Source organism: Protopterus annectens, chromosome 8.part1 (genome assembly GCF_019279795.1).
Source record: "Protopterus annectens isolate FY-2018-M chromosome 8.part1, PAN1.0, whole genome shotgun sequence".
Taxonomy (NCBI): domain Eukaryota; kingdom Metazoa; phylum Chordata; order Ceratodontiformes; family Protopteridae; genus Protopterus; species Protopterus annectens.
In genome coordinates, this window is record NC_056742.1 from 79,496,059 (window position 1) to 79,523,346 (window position 27,288).

The window sequence follows — 27,288 nt, forward strand, 5'->3', positions numbered from 1 at the left end:
AAAGCCCCTATAATCATGGCTGCACAAGTAAAGACTGCACTGTCCAAAGCCAAGAACACAGCATCCATGGGACCTGACAACATCTCAGGCTGCATTTTGCATGAACTACAGAATGAACTGGCACCCCACCTAAGTACCATGTTCAATGATAGCCTCACTTCAGGCTTTGTGCCTACTGAATGGTGCACATCGATGGTTATCCCACTCCACAAAGGGGGCGCCACCATGGACCCCAAGAACTACCACTCCATTAGCCTGACAAGCCTGGTCTGCAAGGCCATGGAACATATCATTTTTGAGATTATAAACAAGGACGTAGGTAACCTCCAAACTCTGGACCCCATTCAGTTTGGGTTTGTAAAAGGTAGGTCATATCTCCTAAACCTGGTTGACTTCTTTGAAGCAGTCATCAGAGCCATGGATGAAGGTAAGGTGGTACACACAGCCTATCCTGACCTCGCCAAGGCTTTTGACACCATCCCCCACGCTGTAATTATAGATAAACTCACTAGACTGGGCATAAATCCCTATGTCACAAGATGGGTGGCCAACTGGGTCACTGACAGAACCCACACAGTGAAAGTAGCCAACTCCAAATCCAATGTCAGACCAGTGGAGTACTACAGGGCTCAGTCCTGGGTCCTCTCCTGTTTGGCATCTACTTCTCAGAAGTCCAGGCTAATACAGCAGGTCCTTGGCTAATGAAGTTCACAGATGACTGAAAACTAGGTGCCATAAAAGAATCATCTAATAATGTGGACATTCTACAAAGGGGCCTTACTGAGATTGATGCTTGGTGTCAAAGTCATGGCCTCAAGCTCAATGCCAAGAAGTACATTGTCATCCCCTTTGAGAAAAACACTGTACTCATGAACTACCACATAGGTGATAACCTACTAAACACCAAAAGTGTGATAAGAGACCTTAGGACACAGGTGGACAGTAGTCTCTCCTTTGATAATCACATCACCACAGTAGTCAGGAAATTCTTCACATGGCACACCTCATCATGAAGGGGTTCACCTTCAGGATAAACAGAGGTCATTTTGTTCTTCTCTACTCATCCCTCATCAGACCCATTTTAGAGTACAACACCCCATTTGGTATGTACCTCTCAAGACATCTACAACAACTAGAAAGGCCACAGAAATACCTCACTAAGAGGATTACTGGCCTCAAACAGATGCCATACGTAGACCATCTCAAAAAACTCCAGCTCTACTCCGTCACTTATCACCTACTCAAAGGCGACCTCTGCCCAACATACAAAGCCATGTCAAACCCAGATCTGTTGGACATGCTGCACTTAAAGAAATCCCAATCCATCTGAGCCACAAGTTCCAAGGATGTAAACCATGGCACCACAATAAACAGAACTTGCTGGAGGGATAGATTCCTGTCCCAGAAACTTCCCATGCTCTGGAACAGACTACCCATTCATGTCAAGCAAAGCTCCTCATTAGTTCTCTTTAAGAAAAATCTCGACAATTGGATGGGAAATAAGAAATCCCCGGGGATCACTTCTGTGGCTCTGCTAGACAAGGGGCAGGAAAAGAAGTTTCTTGGGTGGCGAAAGCCAGGGAACATTTTTGGCTTGGCTTATATAGGCCCCAGGGCCAATAGCCTAGTACCTACATTTGAAACTATGAACCTAAGACATCTTTGGTATATCTTCCCTCATGAAAATGAGAACTTGTAAACCATATTTTTTATGGAAATGCAGCATTCAAAATGGCAATCTAATATATCATGGTTTGGCTTTGGAAATACTAAGATATGAGTTTACTTTCAACGGGCTAGAAATACAGAAATGATTGTCATGGAAATGAAAATTCATTGTCAGATGTAAAATATCCAAGACATCAGATGAATCCATTCTTCTTCAAAAAGGACATTTGGCCTCCTCACCTAAACTTTCTTAGAGGGTCATAAATTCTCAGTAACATCACAGTATTGATGGGTGACTTACAATCTCCCTGTTAAGATGATTTTTCCCATGTATTCCAGGTTGCTAGAAAAGTGCTCTACTTGATGCATAGAGGCAGACTGCTCCATAAATGGGGAATATGTTGGGTGCACCTATCACCCATCTAGTGTCGTTGATATGGTAGCCTAGGTTTAAATCTCTAGAGTAGGTGCTCACTTTTATCACTGGTTCTATTTAGGTCAAGGAGTTCAAAGAATGTTCGGAAGGCTTATCAAAGATCACCACTCAAGAGTCTGTATGACACTGACTAAAGAGACAGGGCTTTAGCCTATCACAGTAGCTAAGGGTACTGAAATTTGAGATCTTTTGCACATTTTTGTTGCCCCTCTAACTGTCACTCATCAGCTACTCATGCTAAATAAGTTCATTTGTCCCTCAGAGGGTGAGAGCTATAACCAGCCCTTTCATTCATTGTAACATGAGAGCTAATTGTGGTCTCTCATCCTGGAAGACATTCAGGCATTTTTGTTATACTGTCTAATCCCATCCCCTGGTGATGACATAAGCTCTTTGTCACCACAGAGACACCATGTATGCCATTGATACAGAGGGGTAATTACTGCCAGACATGCATCTGCAGTAATTAAAGTACCACCTTGGATGGGCCCACCCACATCCTCTTATGGGACATATTCTCAGTGGAGAAGCCTACATCACTCCCCCAGAGGGCCAGGCTACCACAGGAGGAGGAGGAGGAGACACCATAACACTCCTTCTGAGGTGAATCCACTGATACAGGTCACTTGTCTGTTACTACCCTCACCTCCTCAGCCTTTATAGATTACCAAACTGCTAACTGATCACATTTCATCTGGGATGCAGTAAGGGCTTTATCCATCTGGGAAACAGAGACTTGAAATCTTTTTGCTGAGCAAATGTTGAAGCTTCTCAAGTTGGCTTTGGTGCTTAGTAAGGTACATGGCAAATGGATGCATTACATAAGGTGAGCAAGGTAAAAGGACTTTCCAACCACCGCCAAAGAATCTCAGAGATCAAAAGAGATCCTATTATCAGCACAGATATCCAAGGCCCTAATGACTATGTCAGATTTAAGTAGAGTTGTGTCTATACAGGAAGCAATAATGATGCACAATTTACCAAAGGAACTATGTTGCAGTTCTTGGAGATGAGGAAAGCCCAAGATTAATACAGCAAACATTTTTTTTAGTCTAGCCTCTGATGGAGACTAATGGGATTAGATAGCAGCCCCTAGTTTGCAGTAATTAGCAGACATAGTTAGCAATAGTCCACTGATATTAGCTTTCATGCAAGAAAAGTAACACTAACAAAGCCGGGGGGTCAGGACGGACCCCTTCAGAACACCTCTGGTAATACATTGCTGACCATAGCAAACACCTCTTACATTAACAGTATGTGTGCTGTTAGTAGCTAGTTATCTATCCAACAAACTAATTTTGGGTTAATATTGTGCTAAGATAGTTTCTCAAAAATACCAGCATGGGGGACATGCATGCCTTTCAGCTGTCCAGATTTTCCTAGAATATCCAAATTTTGCTCTGGTATTTTTGGTCTGTTCCTTATAAAACTTCTAGTTTTCTGACAAATCACTGAGGTTTAAAGTCACTAAATAATGACACACATTTGTTTTAGACTTCATATCCTTTAGAAAAATGCATGCCAACACAAATCTTGTTAAATCATGCCCTAACAACTTCCTACGTTTATAGGAGCAATATTTAAAATCTGGCAATATTGTGGGGCCTTTGTCAACCCATTATGTTTGGCTTTGTCCAAATTTCTTGATTTAAGAAGTTGAGAAGTCAGTTGGGGGATATTGTTGAAGGCCTTGTTTATGTCTAGGTAGGCAGCATAGATTGCATGACCCTTATCTATTGTCTATGTAACCTACTCAAATAACTCAAACCAAGTTGACCAGGCATGAACTACTTTTCACAAAACCAAAACTGGTGTATATCCAGAGATATAAGGTTACCTATATCATTGTTTATGAGCCCAGCTGTAATAAGTTCCACAGCCTTAAGGTTTATTCTACACAAAGCCCTGAGGTTCATATAATTTAAAGTCCTGATTTTCAGGAATAAACTGAGTTTAATTTAAAGCCATGAGGTTTGGACACCATGGAGTTTTATATGTTTACTCTACACATGGCTTACTGTCAAAGTGAAATGATGCCTACCTTAACTATTCTAAGATAATGTCATAAAAGGAAAGATGTAATGTTAAAATTAACCACTGCATACATGAGGTGTATCATATCTTATAGTCATTAAGAAGCTTAAATATTAACAAATTACTGTAACTGCTTTAATAGATATTAACCCATGATCTTACCTTCCCCATGTTGCAAAAAAATATTTCTTGTACCTACTTGATTTCAAAAATCACAAATGTCAGCAAATAATCTTGTATATCAGGACCCCATTTAAGATATCCCTATATCCCTAGTTATATTTATTCAGTTAATCATCCTCAAGGAAAATATTTTCCTCATCCAGAAAGGTGTTTTATATATATATATATATATATATATATATATATATATATATATATATATATACATATATATATATATATATATATATGTATATATATATATATATATATATATATATATATATATAGATATATGTATATATATATGGGTCTACTTCGAATAACCGAAGCGCCACGTCACCGACACCCGGAAGACCGAGACGGAACAACCGAACAGGTAGGTTACCGAAAACACGATATCCCGACAGCTGAGAGACCGACAACGGCAGCGTGTGAGCGCGATCCAGTAAGTGTGCGAAAGTGAAAGATTTAGGATTGGGGAGCGGATAAGTAAGTGTACGATAGTGAGGGATTTTAGGTTAGGGTGTGGGAAAGGTGAGTCTGCGGTAGTGTCGGACTAAGGGTTCTAAGGTAAATGTGTGGAAGTGACTTAGAGCAGTGTAGGGAAGGGTTAAGTGTGTCAGGGTTAGAATGCGGGTGGAGTGAGTGTGCGATAGTGACGGGCTGAATGTTTCAGGGTGGGTTAAGTGAGTTAGGGTTAGGGTGCAGGTGGGGTAAGTGTGCGATAGTGACGGTGTTGAGGTTTAGGGTGGGTTAAGTGAGTTAGAGTTAGGGTGCAGGTAGGGTAAGTGTGCGATAGTGACGGTGTTGAGGTTTAGTGGGTTAAGTGAGTTAAGGTTAGGGTTGGGTAAGTGTGCGTAGTGTCGGACGTTAGGGTTAGGGTTTAGGTTAAGGTTAGTGGATATGTTATTGTGTGCAATGTGTAGTTGACGTTTTTTGTGTCGGTGTAGTGGTGTTCGGTTTTTTGAGTTGTTGGTGTTTGTCGGTGTTGTGTGTTTTCGGTTGTTTGGGGTCGGTAACTTGTGTGTCGGTGAATCGGAAGTTCGGTGATAGAAAGTAGACCCATATATATATATATATATATATATATATATATATATATATATATATATATATATATATATATATATATATATATATATATATGTATATATATATATATATATATATATATATATATATATATATATATATATATATATCATATATGCATCATAGACATACTTTTAGTATTTACTTCCCTTTAAACATTATTTATTTATTTATTTATTTATTTATTGCATAAGTGATAAATACTTCTGAATTTATTTAAATTCTTAAATGTTGCACGGATAGAAATAATTTAAAATCAATTTTTGCATGAATTCCAATGTAGACCTTTAATAAATCAACAGCTCAGTGACATAAATACCCTTGCTTTTTATATTTATATTACATATTTGACTTTTCTTTTATAAAGGACTGATTATATTACTTTAAATAAGCAATACTTTCTGTCCTCAAAATATGAGTGCCTGTTGGTATTCTGAGGGCCATAACTGGAATCCTTATAGCAGTGGAACTAGAACTGCAGCAATGAAGGAATAGCCACTAAGTTCAAAGATGTAGTACTTCAGAATATTCCCTATTCATAGAGGTACAGTGATCTGACAGTTACTGTATGTAAGTATCAGGGCTTGGGAGATAGAAACACCTACTTTGTTGGGACAGGAGATAAAAGTCCACCCCTACAAACATACTTTAGTGGTGTAACAAGCTCTGAGGTTTGTTTAATTCATACTTTTATTTTTGGAGGTACAGGAGCCAGAGTCTCAGTTCTCACACTTATGATAGGGCACTTCAGAATGTATTTATCAACTGTAGCTGGCCAGGTAGAGGGCAGTTACTAGCCATATTTTATGACTCCCAAGTCAGTAAATGAGGCACACATATCTTAAAACATTTTGTATCCTAAAATGCTGATTAAACATAGTTGAATTAGATCATGCCAACTACCTTACTTAAAGTATATAAGGGATACTCATACAGGTCATAACCCTATGCATTTCTCTTTAGAAAACCAATAAGCATTCCATGTACCCCCTCCCTATGCCTACAGACCATGACCGCCTAATTGATCACTGTGGTCTCTGCCCATTCAGTTCCTTCAGGATGAGTGTGGATCATGGTGTAGATGTAATGTAGGTGGCCATCAGATAATTCATTTTCTGTAGCCCTGACACTTCCTTTATGTTCCATGCAAACACTTAGGGTTGGTGTGGCACAAGGGATGCAGAATGGAGATAGAACTCACTTCTCAAGTGATGTAACCTCAGAGAAAACCCTATATTCCACTAGGCCTCTCACTTCCACAAGGAATGCCTTGTAGAAGACTTACTTAGTAAAAACCTTCTCATCCTTTACCCTTGGAGACATGAGCAGGCCTTATTCTATTACTCCTTTACCCGTCTAAATTCAGGTCTTCTGTGTTGTAGTCAGGGCTCTTCCTTCTATACCATGGGACCAGCTTTCACTCATTAATTCCACATATGTTGTATGGCACTTATCTTTTAATTGCATTAAAAGATACAGGGAATATAGCTACTTTGATGCACATAAGTAAGACCTTACATCAACTATACATAATATTTTAGGGGGCCAGAGCTCAATACCAGATACAGATGCAAAGTATTTGTGTAACAACACTATCTTAGAATTATTGAACTGACATCAGGCACAACCCACAATAACAGCAAAATACCTAAAAAAAACAGCATCTAGTTCAGGATCAAGAAACATCTGGGCAAAATCTGAAAGAATAAGCATTTCTGACCTTTTCCATATGCTGCATCACTCATAACTAAAAAAGTAAAATTCAGTTCATTCACATTAAAATGGATAAAGGGCTGCAGTTTGCCATAGTGCAATTGCCATTGTAATGCAAAAGACTGAAAAGTATTAAATTACTACTAACAAAACTTTTTATTTCATCATATGTCTGAAATTCAAATACTTTGATATTAATCAGTAGGATTACTTTGTGTAGCATCCAATCATCTCTTGTATGATAAGAAATACATAGAACTCCAATAACCCAACATCCCTTTTTCCCAATAGTATTTAGCTGTTATACTGGTAAGCACTGTAGATATCATGAATGTTTAATACTTTTTCCCCAAAGAGGCAATTCAGTATGACAGCTAGGCATCCTTCTCTGATATTCTGTCAAACATTTATTAGAAAAGATTACATAAAATGCACCAGATAATGATTTATTCTATGACATTTTCACTGTCTGCACTAGAGATATAAATTATGACAAATCTTGAACCTTTAAAGGTATTAAAGAAAATGGCAGGGGAAAACTACTATAAAAGACAAAAAAAAAAAATAAAACTACTTAAAATGTCAACTCTAGGTCTCAGTAATAATTTGCATATATATACATTCTTTCTAGAGGGCTGTCTGCAAAAACAAAGGAAAACATCATATTACCAGTCAGGTAGGGGAGCACTACTTTATGCAAGCCAGGAATGTAGTTAATATACTTAAACTGAACTATTCTTGCAATGTTTAAAAAAGCCATCAAACTATGTATAAAAGTTCCATGACTAAGTAGAATTTTGAAACATTATATCACATGCCTCTAAAAAAAGTTGAACTACTGCTATTTAATTTTCCATGGCATATGAGAATCAATACCACTAAGGAATTTCATTTATTGCCATGACCCAGAAGATTATCTTAAGTTAGAAGAAACTTTAAGAATCACAGAAATCATAACTATGACAATGAAAATCTTAACCTTTTTTGCAATACTATAACAACATGTATACTTATCAATAACTGAATCAAAGCTATGAATGCTATGTTTCTATTATGTTTACTTTCAAATGTAAATTTTCTGTGGTGATCTTGGAAACTTGTAGTAGTTATTATGCAAAAAGAAAGCTAACTTCTGCCATTTTCTGAGTGCCTGAAAAATATTGTCTCTCCTAGAGTTTTCCTGTCAGTAATTTTTAGTGTTTTTATTTTGTTTTTCTTAATTGCTGTTCGTTGCTCTCCTTTTAGCTGGTCACTGGATTAATTAATTTTCTACATTTGATGACTTTTCTGAGTCTCTTCTACACCAGGGGAAATACAACTTTATTGCATTTGATTTTGTTTAGTAATTTTTAACTCGTGCAACTGTTCTAGAACATTTAAATGGAATCTGTATTTTCTGTAAAGAACAGATGTTTGTGTCCATTTTGGAGAATGCCCTGTTTTGTTTCTTTTGAGAAAATCTTATTTCTGCCATTTTCTTTGGGACTTAGGAGTGCAGGTACTTTTCCATTAAACCCCTACCAGTTCATCGCACTGCACAGACTTGAAATAGATACTTCATGCGAAGGTGAAGTAATAGGCGACATTTTATTGGTGGCATAGCTGTAGCCCGACGTGTCTACCATGCTCATTGGCCAGCAGGTTCAGTGTGACTGTTTTTGTATGTGTACTTTACCCAATCAATGAACCCTGCTGTCTGCAAACTAGTAAGATGAGATTGGAGGTCAGCGCCCCTTCTAAGGAGAAATAGCTAGGAAATAACCTGTACGCGAAAAAAACAAAGTGAACATAGCTGGTCCGCAAGTAGTAGGAGTTTAACGGTGGATTCAGCTCTTTGTGGTATGACAACACCTTACTGTACACCTAATAGGACAACAGAAACTTGTATGACAGTGTTACAGATGTATTAGTTACATACAAAATTAAATACTGGCAGCACGAACTTGTAGGCGTTTATACCAGCAAAATAAATACTAAGCAATGTGTTAAAGATGTATCACAGCAGAGTGGAGTGGTAGGGCTTTAATACACTAAGTGGCTGACATATATGACAGACTAGACATTATCAAAATTCTTACATTCACCAACATTCAATTTCTATTCAATTATTCAACAGTGTATGAATCCTTGGAAATGTAACAGCATGAGGCACGGCTTCACTTCACATCAGTGCGAAGTGGTAGGGTTTTAACGGAAAAGTACCGGAGTACAATTGTTTTCTGGTTGGTTCTTTTTTTTTTATTGTTTTGCTTAAATTCTACTTTTTGCTATCCTTTTGGTCGGAATTTTCTGAGCTGTATCTCTGCGCAATGGATTAAGATATTTTTCACCTGACTGGACAGTTTTTCTAAGTGTCATCAATACCACAGAAGTAACATTTTATTGCACTTGATTTAGTTTAGTAATTTAAGCTCCTTTAATTGTTTAAAGGCATTAAGCTGAAATTGCATTTTTCATAAAGAACAGCTTGTTTTGCCAGAATGTAGGGCCATCTTGAAACCTGGAGTAGTTTGTCTTCTGAGTGTCTGAGCAGTGTTGTCTCTTCCAAAGTTGCTTACTGGTTGGTTCTTTTGCTTCTTTTGTTTTATTTATTTGTTATTTATACCACATTTGTGTGTTGGGCTGTGCTTCTCACAGCAGTGTTACTGTTGTAGCTGAATACTGGGCAGTAAATGCATTTTCATTTTTTCTCTTCAGTCAGTTCTCTCAAATCATCATTTGTTCCCCAAGTTGACAGCTGGCTTGATTCTACCAAATGCACTTTTAATTTATGCTTATTTTTGCTTGATTTGGCTTGATTCTACCCTGTACAGCGTTAATGTATGCTTATATTTGCTTGATTTGGCTTGATTCTACCCAGTGCAGTGTTACTTTATACTTATTTTTGCTTGATTTGGCTCAATTCTACCAAGTACAGTGTTAATTTATGCATATTTTGCTTGATTTGTTCTAGCCGTGCTGGAAGCATCAGCATACTACCCAGTGCAGTGTTAATTTATGCTTAATTTTGCTTGAGTTGGCTCGATTCTACCCAGTATAGTGTTAATTTATGCTTTTATTTTGCTTGATTTGTTCTAGCTTTGCTGGGAGCATCAGCATGCCAGGTATTACTGCGTTGGCAGCACTGATACCATTTTAATATTCCTAGGTACTCTGTTGGCTTCCTTGTGCATTTAGCTAGCTGACACTCAAAGCACTGGACAATATGGATGGCTTGTAAACTTATTCCCATTCCAGTACCAGCCTCCTAACACTTGGTATCCTAAGGTAGTCTAGTAACTTCCTTATGCTCACTGATAATGAATTCCTACATAACACAGAAAACTCTTACTCTCTTTGAGGTGCAAATACCTAGATATTTTGGAGGCATCCCTCTCACGGTTAACAATGCACAGAGAACATCATGTAATCACATCTTCACGTAGTCATACCCTAATCTCAACAACTTCCATGTTCTCAGACAGAACACTCAAAAATATCACTGATGCCTTAAAGAAAACCTTGCCAAGGACTCCTAGGACTTGTAAGAACAGGTCTCGGAGTAACTCCTGCAGCTCATCTACACCATGTATACCTACATCAGCAAATTACTAACAGTCCATTTTCTCTATTCATATGTTCATAAACTAGCTTTTGACAAAAATGTTTTTCTGATTGTTGTCTCAGTTGTATGGCATACAAATTCCCTACTCACCAGACTGGACAGGGACGGGGTTACTCACAGCTGCCTTTTAGGTGCCAGGAACACAAAAATTCCAAGGTTCCTTGCCCAAGACATGATCACGGCATGGTAGTGGTCCATGGGGAGTGAATACCTAGGACAAAAAAGCCTGAGGGGCATGCAGAGACACGTCAGAACTTTTTATGCATGTGATGCAATCCTTCCTTCACCATGAATGATGTCTAGGTATAAAGAGAAGATATAATTTAACAATAGCTAGAGTAATTCTAGAAGATTCCAGTATGTGTTAGCCTGTGACAAGATCATCAGTAGTCCTACTTTTTTGGCAAAAAATAGCCTGCATCTCTTGTTTAAAGGTTTTCTCATATTAGCAAAAGCCTTTTCTGCTTCCATAGTGCCAATTTTAGGCAGAGTTCATTTAATCTCAACTTAGTAAATTCAGCTAACCCTAAACTGAACCATATGAATGTGGTTCTTCTCAGTGCCAAGAGCCTCACTAACAATTTGCCTAATCGTGAGATTCTCCTGCATCTGAAACAGGTTCATGTATGTGTAATTGCAAAGACTTTATTTAAAAGTAAAGAAAGCACTACTTCCATGCTTAGGTTTTGTACCTACCATGCCTTCAGGCCTGGCAGAAACAGTGCTGATATCTCACAGTTTCTCAGGAATTGCATCTCATCTCATCTTGACTGCTACCCTGAGACCCACAAATTGAGTTCCTCAAACTTCAATTTACCATGGAGAAGATTCCAACTTATGACATGTCTCCAGATGATCATGTTAGACTCTTGAAAAGTTTAGTAGAAATTCCCATAAGTCACAGCTCCATAATCCTAGATGATTTCAATTACCCTGCCATAGACTGGAGCACCTATATGTCTAACTACAGGTATGCCCTGTGATAAATGGACTTGATAAACAGGAATTCAATGGATCAGATATTTAGAAAACCCACAAGAGGGTAAAATATTCTTCATCTGATCCTGACAAATATTGCAACCTTCTGAACTGCTCCCACATGCTCCCCTTCACCAGTTAGATTGGACTATAAACTCATGCCATTTACTCCCAGAATCACCATATATTTTGTGATCAGTATATCCGTATATAAGGACTTCAAAAGGGTGAAGCTTATGTGATTATATAATAAAATCTGTTAACTCACCCATGGCATCACTGCCATTGACTGCTGCATAGTAGTTAACTTCACTATGGAGCTTTATGCCTGCTTAGACAAATGCATAGATCTAGCAGTCCCAACTAGAGCCAAATACAACTGGAAATCTAAAAACAAGCCCCACCCCCACCCAGTGGTCAACCAACATCAATTAACTTTATAAAGGAGAGAAAAACTCTTAAAGCTGTACTATAAGGCTAGTAGTCCTCAAAAATTAGGATAATATTAAAGAAATAACAGAGGTTTTTATGCATCTTGTCAGCAGAGTCTAGATAATGTTGATAATGTAATTTACACTTCCTGTCTGGAGGAATGAGTCTGGCAGCATGCTGGTGATTTATTTGAAAAAGAAGACTGGAATATGTTCAAAGTTAAAAAAAGAAAAAAAATTCTGTTAAAAATGAAGAAATAAAACTTTCTCATACTGCAAAAAATCTTCCTGGGGTGAAAAATATAAAGACTTAACTACGGCATTATGAAGAAATGGCTGAGGAAATTAAGATGGATTTCAGAAGTACCTCAGTAAATAAACAGTTTAAAGACATTTTGAGCCTGAAGATGCTAAAAGTGATATTAGAAGCCACTGTAATAATCTTGTTGTATCAAGCTTGGAAAGGGAAAAATGTAGACCTCAAAAATTCTTTGATGTTTAGCTAGATTACTCTGGAAGCAGTGTTAAGTATAACTTCTCTGGAAGCAGTGTGAAGTGAACCACTGAATGAAGCTCATTTCATTAGTGTCATTGATCTGTGTGAACTTGATAAAATGCAGGCTTATAACTGTTTTTTATGAATGTAAACAAAAAAACTTTAAATTATAGTAGATAAACTGAATGGGCAAATATTACACAAATTCAAAACAAGGTTAGAGAAATAAAATAAATAAATATGCAATTCAAGCCCATCAGATCAACTGTTTGGAGGAGAAATATGAATCATAAAATTTTAGTATTAAGACTATGCAAAAATAAGTAGCTGAAATGCAGAAAAACAGTTGCCTGAAAACTCAAATAATAGACTTTGAAACAAGATCCAGGGGGAAGAATGTGCTAGTTTTAGGAACCCCAGATGAGTGAGACACTACTAACGGCATAGACAATGTTCTACAAAGATTTTTTTCTACTTTGCTGAACAGTAAGTAAGAGCCAATACAAATGGCAATGGATAGAGACCATCGTATAACATCAAGGTTGCAACAATAAAATTCAAAAGGAACTTCTGGAGTAGTTTTGGTTAATTTCAACAGAAGAATTTTAGCTGTTGCCACTAGGAAAAGAACAATTCAGTATGGAGGGGCCAACATTTCTGTCTTCTTGGACTAGGGAAAAAGCTTTTCACAGAAATTAGAACTTTGCTGTGGAAGAAAAAATATTAAATCAGCCTTTCTGTATCCAGCCAAATTAGTTGCTTGGAAATCAGTACCTTTGACATTTTATATAGTTTCAGAAGCCACACATGAGTTATGTGTGCTAGGAATTATTTAACTTCTGCGTAAGTTATTATTATTATTTTATTATTATTTAACTTCTGTGTAAATAAGAGCCAATACATATGGCGATGGATAGAGACCATCGTATAACATCAAGGTTGCAACAATAAAATTCAAAGGAATTTCTCTAGTAGTTTTGGTTAAGTTCAACAGAAGAATTTTAGCTATTGCCACTAGGAAAAGAACAATTCAATATGCAAGGGCCAAAATTTCTGTCTTCTTGGACTAGCAAGTCCACTTCCTAAAACTAGCAAGGTCTTCCCCCTGGATCTTGTTTCAAAGTCTATTATTTGAGTTTTCAAGTAACTCTGTAGCTCTGCTCGACAGTGGCACAGGAAAATAATTTTCTTGGGTGGCAAAAGCCAGGGTACCTTTTTGGCTGGGCTTGTATAGGCCCCAGGGCCGATAGCCTAATACCTGCCTATAAACCTATGAACCTATGAATTTGTCTCCATATAGCTCTGGCTGTAATACCATTTCTGAATTAAAGAAATCAAGTTTCAAGGATATGGAAGATTGCAATATATATTTTTTTCATTTTAGTAGGACTATATCTACTTTTTTTCTGTCTCTTCACTGATGTGCTTATGAATCTTTAAAGTCTTCGGCCCACTGGAACAAGGTATGTTTTTGCATTATTTCTCAGAAAAATATGGTTTATAGGATGTTAGGTCTGAATGTTAATGGTGCATATGCTATTTCTAAACTGTTTAAGGTTATGGACTTTATTTACCATTGTTCTGAAGATATATTTCTCCTCCTAGAAAATCATTTTGTTCAACCTATATATAACAGTCTCATAAAGAAATACAAATGGATGAAAATAATTTGAAGTTGGTATGTTTGCTTATTGTATGCAATACCTTTATAGGTAAGGAATGCAGGGTAGTTGTCTGCATTGTATATGATTATGTTAAGGTTAATCTTGTATCTGTGTATGGACCTTCTCATAGTTATTCTGCTTTTCTAGTTAATTTATCCAAAGCTTTATAAAAATTTATCAGATGTTTTTACAAATTGTTACAAATTTTTTCAAATGCCTGTGATAACCGGGTGAGATTGTAACACAGTTTTAGATGCAGAATTAGATAGTTCTCTCTTGCCAAACCAGCATTCACAACATGTGAAACCTTATAATAAATGTTATGCACAAGAACATTTAATAGTGATTTGGAGGCATAGGAATCCATCTTTAAAGGGTTATACATATATGTGTGCAAGTACAAGTTATGTTCACGGAAAGACTACTTTTGGGTTTCACCAGATGTAGTAACCAAGTGTTATATGCCAATAATATTATGATACATCCTTTATACAGATCACTTTGCTACAAATATTTATTTTTGAATTTTGTTCATCTGTATCAGTTGTTAGGAGACATAAGATAATGCTGAATAGTTTTCTGTACAAGAAATAAAGGCTAGTATAACTCAGCTGTTTATATCACGTTATCGAAAGATGAAAATAGTGAACACTATTTAATCGAACCTAAAATATCTAAACCACATAATATCGAACATTCAGAACAGCGAATTTTTTCCTTGGGAAAAAATTCTCTATTCTGAAACATATACACACAAGCACACCTAAAAAACATCAATACACACACATACACTTATAATCCTACAACTAACCTTGCACTAAACTATACATACACTACTATCTATACACTTACCTTAACCCAAACCCTAACCCTAAGGTCCATCACTATCGCACACTCACCTAACCCATGCCCTAACCCTAACTCACCTAACCTGCGCCCTAACACTAACTCACCTAACCCACGCCGTAATCCTAACAACCACACAATTGCATACTTACCTGTACCTGACCCATAAATCTCCACCACAGAGATGAAAATAGTGAAGCCACAGAACCAGCCAACCAAATTCTTTCCCTAGGAAAGAATTCGGTGTTCTGCAGCTTCGCTATTTTTAGCGTTCAATTAAAATGGGTCGATATTAGAACATTCGAAGTTTTAAAACTTCGATGTTCTGATATAGACCTTAACTCAGGATATATTAAATTATTCACATAGACATGAATATATAAATCTCTCCTTGTCTATTAAGTAGGATGCCTTTAAGTCTGTATTTATGGGGTAATTATACAGACTATTATAGTATATAAGAAGTGTTTGAAAAATGAAATTATCATGTTAGGCTATCAGATGGATAAATTATTTAAATGAATCAATATTAAATTTAAATAAGTATATTAATATTTGGAACGAGAAAATTAAACCTAAAGAGAATTTAGAATATAAAAAATATATTATACAAGGGCAAAAATCTTTTAGTAGTCTTTTTTATATGCAGATAAAAAAGGGAAAACTTTATCAGCTCAATGTAGAAAACAGCAAAACAATCACAATATTATTGAATTGCATAATGCTAACAGAACTAAAATCACGCAACAATTAAAGCTTCATGAAATTATAATGGCATATTTTTCTGATTGGTGCCATATGCAATGGGTTCAAGATACATTGGCATTGAAGGAATGGCTTAAAGGCACCCCGTTACCGAAAGAAAAAAAAATCATTGTACTCCCATTTATTTGGAGGAAATTAGAGAGAGAATTAAAACATTGATGGGGCTAAAGTTCTGGTCCCTGATTAATTTATAGTTGAGTTCTACATTATTTTTTCAGAACAATTAATATTTATTATTTATCAGATGACACTATTTCTTACTATTCTGGACTGGACCTCCATCTATAAATTTTGTGGAAAATATTCTTTAACTGAAGGAGATTAAATCAGGGCTGATCACTGAATTATATCTAGAGATATAAATGAGAAACTTGTTAAGAGTTTAGACAATGTTTTCATTCCTACTTAGTTTAGATTTTATTTAGGAAAACAATTAGTCAACCCAATAAGTATCGTCAAGCCATCATGTACTATGTTGAACATAAATCTTTTAAGAAGAAAATAGATGCAATTAAATTTGTTGCATCCAAAACATTTGATTATATAAATAGAAAATATATATGGATTGTGCTTGAATATTCTGTTGTTAGGGCAATGTATTCCAATTATTGTAATATCTATGTTGTATTAAGTATTATTATGGAATTTTAATATTAAGACAAGAAAGGTTAATAAAAAAGATATCATGCTGAAACTGAAAAGCAGTAGAAGGCCCAGTAAATCATTCTGTGAATAGAGACTGGTTTCTGAATTGAAGGACAATGACAAGTCCTTTTTTAGATATATTAGAAAATTAAGAATTAGTACTCAACATTGTTCTGAACATTTCCTTAATAGGACCCACCACTTTGACCCCAGTGACATTGTAAATATACTAGCAAATAAGTTCACTGCAAACTTTACCCCAAAATCCCTATTTAAAACACTTCTCATCCCAGAATCCCCCACACCTCCTATCATCTGCAAAGAATAAGCTCTTAAGATGTTATTAAACATAAAAGTACTTTCTTCATGAGTCCTGATAACATATCTGGGTGTTTAATAAACAGTGTCAAATATGCCATAATTGAATCTCTCCATAAAATTGTTTAACTTAAGTTTAGCACAGGCTAAATTCCTAAATTGTGATCTACTGTAGGTGTGCTGCTCCTCCAGCAATAGTAATTGCTGCTAGGCTGCATCCTCCGTACAATAAAAAAGGATATTTTTCTTTTTTTTATCTTTTTTTTCTTTTATTAAGAAATGTTGACATTAGCGTTATTGCTGACATCACCGTTATTGGATCTTTACACACGTGTAGAGTTCAGAGACATTCCAATGTACATTAAAAAAAAAACAAGAAAAAATAAATCAGTTTACTCTGTTTATGTTCAGAACAGCCAAGCACTACATCTATACCACACTCTGAATAAAGTGATAACTCTTTATTGCAGCTCTTCCTGCCCAAATGTCTCATAGGACTGTAATAACAAGTAATGAACAGACATTTCTGTTGGCTCAGGCTGCCTCAGGTGACTGGCAAAGACTGAGGTAGCCTGAAACTGAAAGTAAAATATGTGAGTAATGCATTTATTGCTGAAATATAACTGCAGAAACCACGTATTTTTAATTAGCCCTACATGTCACTTATCGACTGTGCAGGAAGGTAATAATTTATTGTCAGTGACTGAGCTTATGTGTGTGCATGGGGGAGGGGCTTGAATGCTCTGATCTATACCTGTTTCTTTGATTTAGCCTCATATTTTTGTTTGTTCTTTCCTAGCAACATTTGTGTTTTTTCTGCTAATCCATGAGGAATGTAGTAACTACAAACTAGTAATGGCAGACAATGAGTTTCAGACAGAAAAAAAGCACATTATTCCAGAAACTTTCTCACTTTTTAAGGGCAGCATATATCCCTGATTTTGGCCTTTTGTGACACATTATTTTTTAGCTTTCTACTTGATTCTTGAGGTAGTAGGTTGGGATGTATGTGGAAGAGGAGTGGGTTATAGACATGGGCTGCAATTTGTATGCTGACAGCAATAAGCAAAGCACATTTTTCTAGAAATAACTATATAATAGCAATAGTAATAGCTGTCCCTGATTTTGGCCTGTTATCCCCATTATGTTATAGTCTTCTCCTTGATTCTTTGGCTAAGAGGTTGAGAGGTATGTGTGCGTGCAGGAGGGGGATGCAGTGGCTTGGACAATGCACCCTGACAACAATGAGCCAAGATAAATTCCCGTGAGGTAGTTATTTATGCATTCTTATAATCACAATCTTCTGAGGTTTAGAATCATTGCCATTCCAGTAGCTGTAACCAATGATTTTGTGTGTGTGTGTGTGTGTGTGTGTGTGTGTGTGTGTGTGTGTGTGTGTGTGTGTGTGTGTGTGTGTGAGAGAGAGACTGTGTGTAGGTGGGTTAGAATAAGTTATTGTGGCCAATTATTATATCTTTATTGTATTAAAATCTCATATCTGAGCTGTATGCAGCCAATACATTTGGCTTTGATTGATTGTCCATGTTGGTGTGAATGACCTGAGACATACCTCCCTGGACTAAATGAAAAAAGACATGGAGGAGCTGTCCGATCTTATAACCCAGGCAGGTATGACCCTAGCCCTGAGTAGCATCCTGCCATCACCCAGAACGATACCACAGTACAAGAACAAAATGACTGACTTCAACAATTGGCTAAGCTTCTGGTGTCATTCTAAGGGGATCCAGTATCTATCTGCCTGGGGTAACATGATCGACAAATCACGATGCTTTGCCAGAGATGGCCTGCACTGTCGCCCTTGGGATTCTGGATACTGGCTAAGGCTGTTGCCACCCCTATAGTGCCTTTTTTAGGCAGAATTCAAATGACAAATTCACCACTGTAACAGGTACAAGCAAGCAAAATCTGAAGGTAATGCTGCTTAATGCTAGAAGTCTAAACCTCAAAATGTACTCATTCAAGGCACTCCTTCAATGGAGAACATCAACATCTTTGCAGTGACAGAGACCTGGATCAAGGCTCCAGAGAGCATCCCTGCATTAGCAGGCTATAATTCATACCACACCTTTCGGCTACCTAACCTGGACTGAAACACTAAAGGCAAAGGTGTGTCCATATTCATTAAGAATATCCACACCTCCAGGCTAGTTGCTCAGCATAATGCATCCAAGATTATCCAAGGGCAACTAACTCTGGGCAAGACCACAATCCAAATTGTAGCTTGCTACAGATCCCCCACCATGTCCCAGGATTCCCACTCCTCATTTCTTGATACAATGGAAAATATTAGGGTACAGTCTAACACCCTAATAATGAGTGATTTCAACTACCCCACCATTAACTGGGAAAACTACTCCTGTGCAAACTCTTGTGCACAACGTTTTCTGTAATTCATAAATTCCAACACCTTGGATCAACTTATCCACACCCCCACCAGGGGCAGAAATATCCTAGACCTGGTCATTACCAACACGGGCAACTGGTGTTCCACACCAGAGGTCAGTTCCTCATTGGTCAGATCTGACCACAAGCTAATCACCCTAGACATCCACATCCCACCCCCATTAGGGAAACCACCGTCAAAAATTTCTCCAAAGCCAACTTCACACTTCTTAAGACAGAAGTGACAAACTTCACAACACCCATGCTGATGGACAATAGAGGTATGACTGCCGAATCCTATATAAGTGCACTTTATAAGCACTTGGATCGTGTAATCCCTAACAGAACCAAGATGCTATCCTCCAAAAAAAGGAAGCCAATCTGGTGGTCCCCTAGAACTGTTGCAAAACAGAGTAAAATCCCATGATTGGAGGAACTCTGTGGTCAGCCTCAAGAAGAAGCTGAGATCCCTCATAAAATCCTCCAAAGCTAGTTATAAAAACAAAATTGCCACTGATTCTAAAGACAACCACAAAGCATTCTATAGCTATGTCAAGAATCTCAATGGCAACACTCAGATCTGCTCTGAGTTACAGCACAATGGCACTAAATATACAGAACCAACTGATATTGCCAACATCCTGGCAGATAGGTTCAGTGCTAACTCTACCCCTCTCTCACCCCCTAAAGGGCCCATCTCAATACCGGAAGAATGCAAAGTTCCTGTAATCATGGCTGCACAGGTAAAAAAAAAACACTCTCCAAAGTCAAGAACACAGCATCCATGGGGCCTGACAACATCCCCAGCTGCATACTACACGAACTACAGAATGAACAGGGTCCCCCCACCTAAGTACCATGTCCAATCATAGCCTCACCTCAGGCTTTGTGCCCACTGAATGGTGCACAGCAATGGTTATCCCACTCCACAAAGGGGGAGCTACCACGGACCCCGGGAACTACCGCCCCATTAGCCTGATGAGCCTGGTCTGCAAGGCTATGGAACGTATCATCATGGAACTTATAAACAATGACAATGGTAATCTCCAAAATCTGGACCCTACCCAGTTCGGGTTTGTAAAAGGCAAATCATGTCTCCTAAACCTGATAGACTTCTTTGAAGCGGTCACCAAAGATGTAGATGAAGGTAAGGTGGCTCACACAGCCTATCTAGATCTCGCCAAGGCTTTTGACACCAACCCCCACTCTGGAATTATAGATAAACTCACTAAACTAGGTATAAATCCCTATGTCACAAGATGGGTTGCCAACTGGCTCACTGACAGAACCCACACTGTGAAAGTAGCAGACTCTAAATCCAACTTCAGACCAGTGACAAGTGGAGTACCACAGGGTTCAGTCTTGGGTCCTCACCTGTTTGGTATCTACTTCTCTGAAGTACAGGCTAACACAGAAGGTCTTTGGCTAACAAAGTTCGCAGATGACTGCAAACTAGGAGCCATAATCAAAACTCCTAACGATGTGGACATCCTACAAAAGGGCCTCACTGAGACAGATGCTTGGTGTTAAAGCCATGGCCTCAAGCTCAATGTCAAAAAGTGCATTGTTATGCCTTTTGGTAAAAAACTCTGTACCCATGAACTACCACATAGGCGGTAGTCTACTTAACACCGAAAGTGTGATAAGAGACCTTGGGACACAGGTGAACAGTAGTCTCTCCTTTGATAATCACATTGTCACGGTAGTCAGGAAATCCTTCTATGTGGCACACCTCATCACAAAAGGTTTCTCATCCAGGAAAAAAGAGGTCATTGTTCCCCTTTACTCATCATTCATTAGACCCATTATAGAGTACAATGCCCCTTTTGGTATGTATCTCACAAGACATCTACAACAACTGGAAAGACCGCAGAAACACCTCACAAAGAGGATTACCAGCCTCAAACAGATGACCTACGCAGACCGTCTCAAAAAACTCCAGCTTTACTCCAATGCATATCACCTACTCAAAGACGATCTCTGCCTACCATACAAAGCTATGTCAAACCAGAGCTGTTGAACATGCTCCACTTAAAGAAATCCCAATCCCTCTGAGCTACACGCTCGAGGGACCTAAACCTTGTCACCACAATAAACAGAACATGCTGGAGGGATAGATTCCTGTCCCAGAGACTTCCCATTTTCTTGGGTGGCAAATGCCAGGGTACCATTTGGCTAGGCTTATATAGGCCCTAGGGCCAATAGCCTAGTACCTACCTATGAACCTATGAACCTATGGATACAGGGGGTGTTGATGAATACAAGTGACTGACACTGCTGTCATTTGGTCATTTTAAGTAGTTATTATTCCTGCTTTTCAGAACCTGTGTGTGTGTATGAGTAGCCAGCTGGGATACTTTATTCTATTTGTTTTTTCTGCACTGTAAGAAGCCCAAGTTGTACACTTTGAATACAGTTGATACAACTGCTGAGTTTGTGGTTTGTCTGTGATGAAAATTACTGCATGTGTAAGGGAGTGCAATTTATTTAAAACTAACAAGATATTCATAAGTTTTTTTAACTTTCCATGACAAACATCAGCATTATACACAATAAGTGACTATCACTGCTGGTCTGGGTAGGATCTGTGAGAAAGCAAATGATCATTGCCACAATGGCATAGGCAGTAGCATTGCCATCTCACAGGCTTGATTCTCTGGTTGAGTTTTTGATTGTGACTCTTTCTTTGTGGAGTCTGCATGCACTCCCTGTCTCTGTGGGTTTTATCCAGGTGTTCTGGTTTCCCCAGATCCTCAGCTGTATAATGCATGCCAGTGGCCATTTCTGTTTTTTTCTATTATTCTAGTCTAACATTGGGGGGGTACACAGAAAATAACTATTTTGTTTTGGAGGGGTAGGCAGGCAGAGACTTTTATATCTTTGCAAGCTTTTGTCATCCCAGTTTAATGAGCACTACTATTTTGTTTGCTTTGAACATTAAGCTTTAGGGATAAATTATTTTTCCTTGAAATAAAAAAAAAATGAGACGTATTTTATTTATTTACTCACAATTTTCATTTAGATTATCACTAAATTAAAAGATTGTTTAAAAATCTCTAAAAATGACACCTCAAAGCACATAGAACTCTGTGATTTCTTTTGACTTGGATGCCCCAAGCCTCCAGCTTAATTCAATTACTTCTTTCACACTTATTACAGCAGATTGTTGACAATTAATGGTAAGTTAAAATGATAGAAGAAAAAGCTAAAGTGTGAAAAAAAAAACAAGAAAAAAATAATTTATGTAGATTATGTTGGGTTGGGATGGAAAGAAAATGGAGGAGGGGCACTGGGGAGGTGGAAGATGGCCAGTCTGTAATGGGAGGCAAGGAATCCTTTGTTTACTGCTACATTTCACCTAAGGCTGCCCTTGTTGATTGCAATTAGAAATCTCAGGTGCAGATAGTCCACAAAGTGACTGTAATTAGTGGGTATAGAGGTAACCTATAGATGAGAATGACTGACACCATCTGTTGCTTGATGGCAGATCATGGTCACTGGCCTATCATAATAGATCTCCCAACATTACAATTAGCTCAGCTCCTTCATTTGCTTCTGCAGCCCTTCCTTGCTTTGAAGTCACCAGCCCCAGCTACCTTCCACAATGGTGGTCCTACCATGGATCCTGAAAATTACAGACCAGTCAGTCTTATGACCCTCCTCTTTAAATCTATGATGTGCATCATAACCAGTCTCATTAATTACAATATAGGTTTAACCTACAACAATTTGACTTAATCAAGGGAATATCATGCTTTTTAAATTTTGTTAACTTCATCAAGAGGGTCATGCAAGCTCTCGACACTGTCATAGTATTCATACAGCTTATCTCAATCTGGATGAAGCATTTGAACCCATACTGCATGCTGGAATTTTATAGAAACTTTATGCCTTTAACATAGGTCTTTATGTGATAAGATTAAGATGGAGAGCCAGTTGGATGAAAGACAGAACTCACATAGCTCATGTGGCAGGTACCTCTTCAAATAGTGCTAATGTAACCACTGGGGCCTCCCAAGGGTATGTACAGGGTCCTCTCATTTTCAACATCTACTTCTCTGATCTCAAAACTCATAATCAGGGTCGTTGGTTAACCAAATTTTCAGACAACTACAGACTGAGTGTATTTGTTAAACTCCCACACAATATCTGTATCATTCATAAGTTAATACCTGGTGTATGGACAGTGGACTTGAATGCTAAAAAAGTGCAGTATTCTTTCAGAAAGCAGAGAAAGATGAGCCTTTAGGGTTCTATGATCCTTCATGGCAGCAACAGTGGGACAGGACTGTAATCCAACTAACCTGTAAGCTATACTTCTAACTTCACCTTATATACTGAGGTATCCTTGACCACTATTAGTGCAATAAAAAAGTAACAAAAATAATAAACATTCACAGAGATTTTTCTCTAGGTATAACTTGTCTAGTTTATTTCTTTATGAGCACTTTTGCCATAAATAGACTTCATCTGATAATAATACTCTTAGCTTGCAGTGGTTTAAATTGCCTTGAAAAGGCGAAAATGTAGGGGTGGACCAAGATATCTGGAATGATTGGTTAGAAAAATGTGCTTTGGGTTGCAGGAGAAGAAACTCCCTTATTAGAATATGGATTGATTGGTGTGGTTGCCGTACTCCTATGATCCCCTTTTCAGGAAGCATTTTATTTACAAGCAGAAAAACACATTGAATAAAAACTTAAATATATGTACTGACACCAGAGTTAAAAAAAATTCCTTAACAGTGCCCACTTATTCATTGGGCATAAAGAAATTATTTTTATTTTTCATTTTTATTTTATTTTTGGTCCACTGTTGTTGTTGTTGTTATTGTTGCTCAGGAAATCAAGGAAGAAAATGTCTAGATTTGTTGCAACTCCACTATCCAGAATGATCCAGGGAAGAAATAAACTTTTTTTTGAAAGTGCTAGACATGCCTTTGCTTCCGAGATGGAAGTTTCCTCAGATCACCAGAGATGAAAACAATGGTTACAAAAATCAAGAAAAGGCTAACTATTAACATAATAAACACAACTGCAAAGTCTAAAGAACTTGGGGAAATTTTGCTGATTTATTATTTGCCCCTGGTCTATGTGGTAGAATTAATCAAGGTGTCTGTAGAGCCTATTCAGCTCTGCTGAAGACCATCTGCACTACTATCTCCCTGCCTGGCTGCACATTTTTTTCTTTGAGAAAACAGTGACTACTCAGAACATACAGTATAAATAGCACTTCATTACTAAATGAAAAGGTAGTCAGGAACCTGGGTACTTGAGCTGATGCTTTCCTTTCTGTTGATCATGACATGACAACTGTAGTTAGGAAATCCTTATGTTTAGCAAAACTAATTTCTAAAGCAATTTTGTCTAGATCCAGTGATGTCAGCATTCTTCTATATTCAGCACTGATCAGGCCTGTTACAGAATGCAACACTTCCTTTGAAATATACCTCATCTGATATAAAAATTTTGAAATAAAAAAACGAATAAATTGAACATTTTATAGATATCCTTTGACCTTCATTCATAGCCATAACAAGAGCTCTGTAGAAGTGACCTCCTACCTTATGTTAAAGACCTCCTTGCCAACAACGTATGCATATTAATAATTGCTGTGGTACATACAGTAAATCATTTGAATATGCAGAATTTCTAGATATAGCATGAGATTTACAGTCAATCCCCTTATATCAGGCTGTATTTGCTACTCATGACTATATTTGCATTTATGATAGTTCCGTTTTAAGACTATAAGCTAGCATGAAACATGTTTCATACCAGATCTGATGAAAGTTTGAAAATTAATTACTTTAACCACTCTTTATGTATATAACCATCTTCAGCATTCAATTGGAGTTCATAAACCAGTTTAGCAAATATACCTATTGCACTATATTGTTATCTAGTTCAGAATTTTCCTTTCTTTCTTTTAATAGATCCTGATCTCTCATCCTTCTTTTTTTAAGAGTTCTCACCAACCTCTATATTACAGAACTTAGCACTGATGTTTACTGGTCAAGGTTAATACACAGCTCAGTCTTATAATAAATATATACTTTTTAAATATAATTCACAACTGTGTTGTTGCCTGCTTTTGTAATATGAACATTTACCTTCTGCCCCTCTATACTTATCATTCAGAAGACTCCTATAATCTATACCAAATATGTGTGTGCTTGCTACAGCTGTTCTGTATTCAGTTGTTCTTCCTAAAAATGAGACATATTTGCAGTTTTCTATATAACTCCAACCCAGGGGTCTCATAGAATATATAATAATTTACAAAAAGCTTTACCTGTATATCTATATCTTTTTTGAGTATTACCTTGTCTATTATTTTTCTTCTAGGTGCTCCCCCTATCTGACAGCTAATCATAAGTCACCCCCTATAAGACTTGAATCCATTCATTTCTATCAGTCAGGATTTTTACCCCATATATTAAAAGATGAGAGCTTTAATGTGTGGTCATCATAAGGCACACATCAGGGAGTTAGGTACTCTCACCTGCATCCCAGCTAACATAACAAACAAGTTTTGTGTGAAGCCTCTAATGCTTCCCTTTGGATGGTGACATAATGTATCTTTATCACTCTAAGGACCACTTATGCCCCCTCAGTCCACATGTTCCTTCACATAGATGATGACAAGAGATACTGTCTCTAGTTTGGGTGGCCACACCCATGTCAGCCATGCCTTCATCCACTCATTTGACATCATCTCTGCTGTCTATCTGTAAGAGAAACTGCATTTGCTTTTAACTGGAATTTTTAAATAAGATCCCTTAAATCTACAAGTAATGATTGGTATACTGAGAAAATTAGTTTTTTTAAATGACACTGAAGGGTGACTTACTCCACTGACCACGGAAATGTTATTACTTGTTACATGTTAATTTCTTTCTTTATTTCTCTTTTTTTCTTTTTCTCACTCTTTTTGTGGCAAATATGCAGATAGTTTGCTAAACACCCCCCTCCCATACATCTGTCTTTTGTATTTCTGGGCTTAGATTATACTAATAAAGGCATTAATCAATGGGGTGGGAAGAAGTACAAGCTGTTAGGGTTCATCGGCAGCTGCAACTCATAACAGCTGCTTAGAGGGTGTTTTTTACCAGTCAAATTTGATAGGACTTTTTATTTGTTGTCGTTGCTACAGCTCTGATTACGTGTAGCAAAAAAAAAAAAAAAAAGATATGGTCAATACAATGAGAAAGTATGAGACAGTTGCCAAGTAGGAATTAACACAGAAATCCTTCAGTATAATAAAATGTTATATTTCACAATTTTTTTATCTTTATTTAGGTATGTTTTGGTTGCAGTGTTGTCCATGAAGGGTATCCACTCTTTTCTGCAGAAGGAATTACTTTTAAGCAGCCCTATTCCTCCCCTGAACCACAAATGGTGGTCTCCCCAGTCACCACCGGGGAGTTCACATGAGCCTGTGTGCCCCCAAGTTTGTACAAATCCCACCCACCCCCAGGAAAGTTGTGCAGGCCATACCCCTTCACTCTTATCCCTCAGTCCTGGTTTCAGTCCAAGGCCAATAATTGTACCCCAGTCGCCTGAACCACAGTCAGAGCATTATCCCTCCTTACCATGAAACCAGGCTAAACAGAACCTCAATAACTTTAAAAACAAAAGATGAGTGAAGCAACATGCAGGCAAATTCAGTGATACACCAGCTGAATCCAAAACAAAAAAAAGAAATCACTGGAAACCAGGGCAGAGTGAGCTAAAATCCTTTAATAATTCCAAACAATTTTCCAGGTGCACAGAGTGAACTGAAGTCCTTTAATGATTCCAAGCAATTTTGAGATATGCAAGAAAAAACTTTCACCCAGAGGGCTTCCTCAGGCACATAATTGTAAACTGATTTATGTGCCTGAGGAAACCCTCTGGGTGAAAGTTTTTACTTGTGTATCTGGAAATTGCTTGGAATCATTAAAAGATTTCAGTTCACTCTGTGCACCTAGAAAATTGTTTGGAATTATTAAAGGATTTTAGCTCGCTCTACCCTGGTTTCTAGTGATT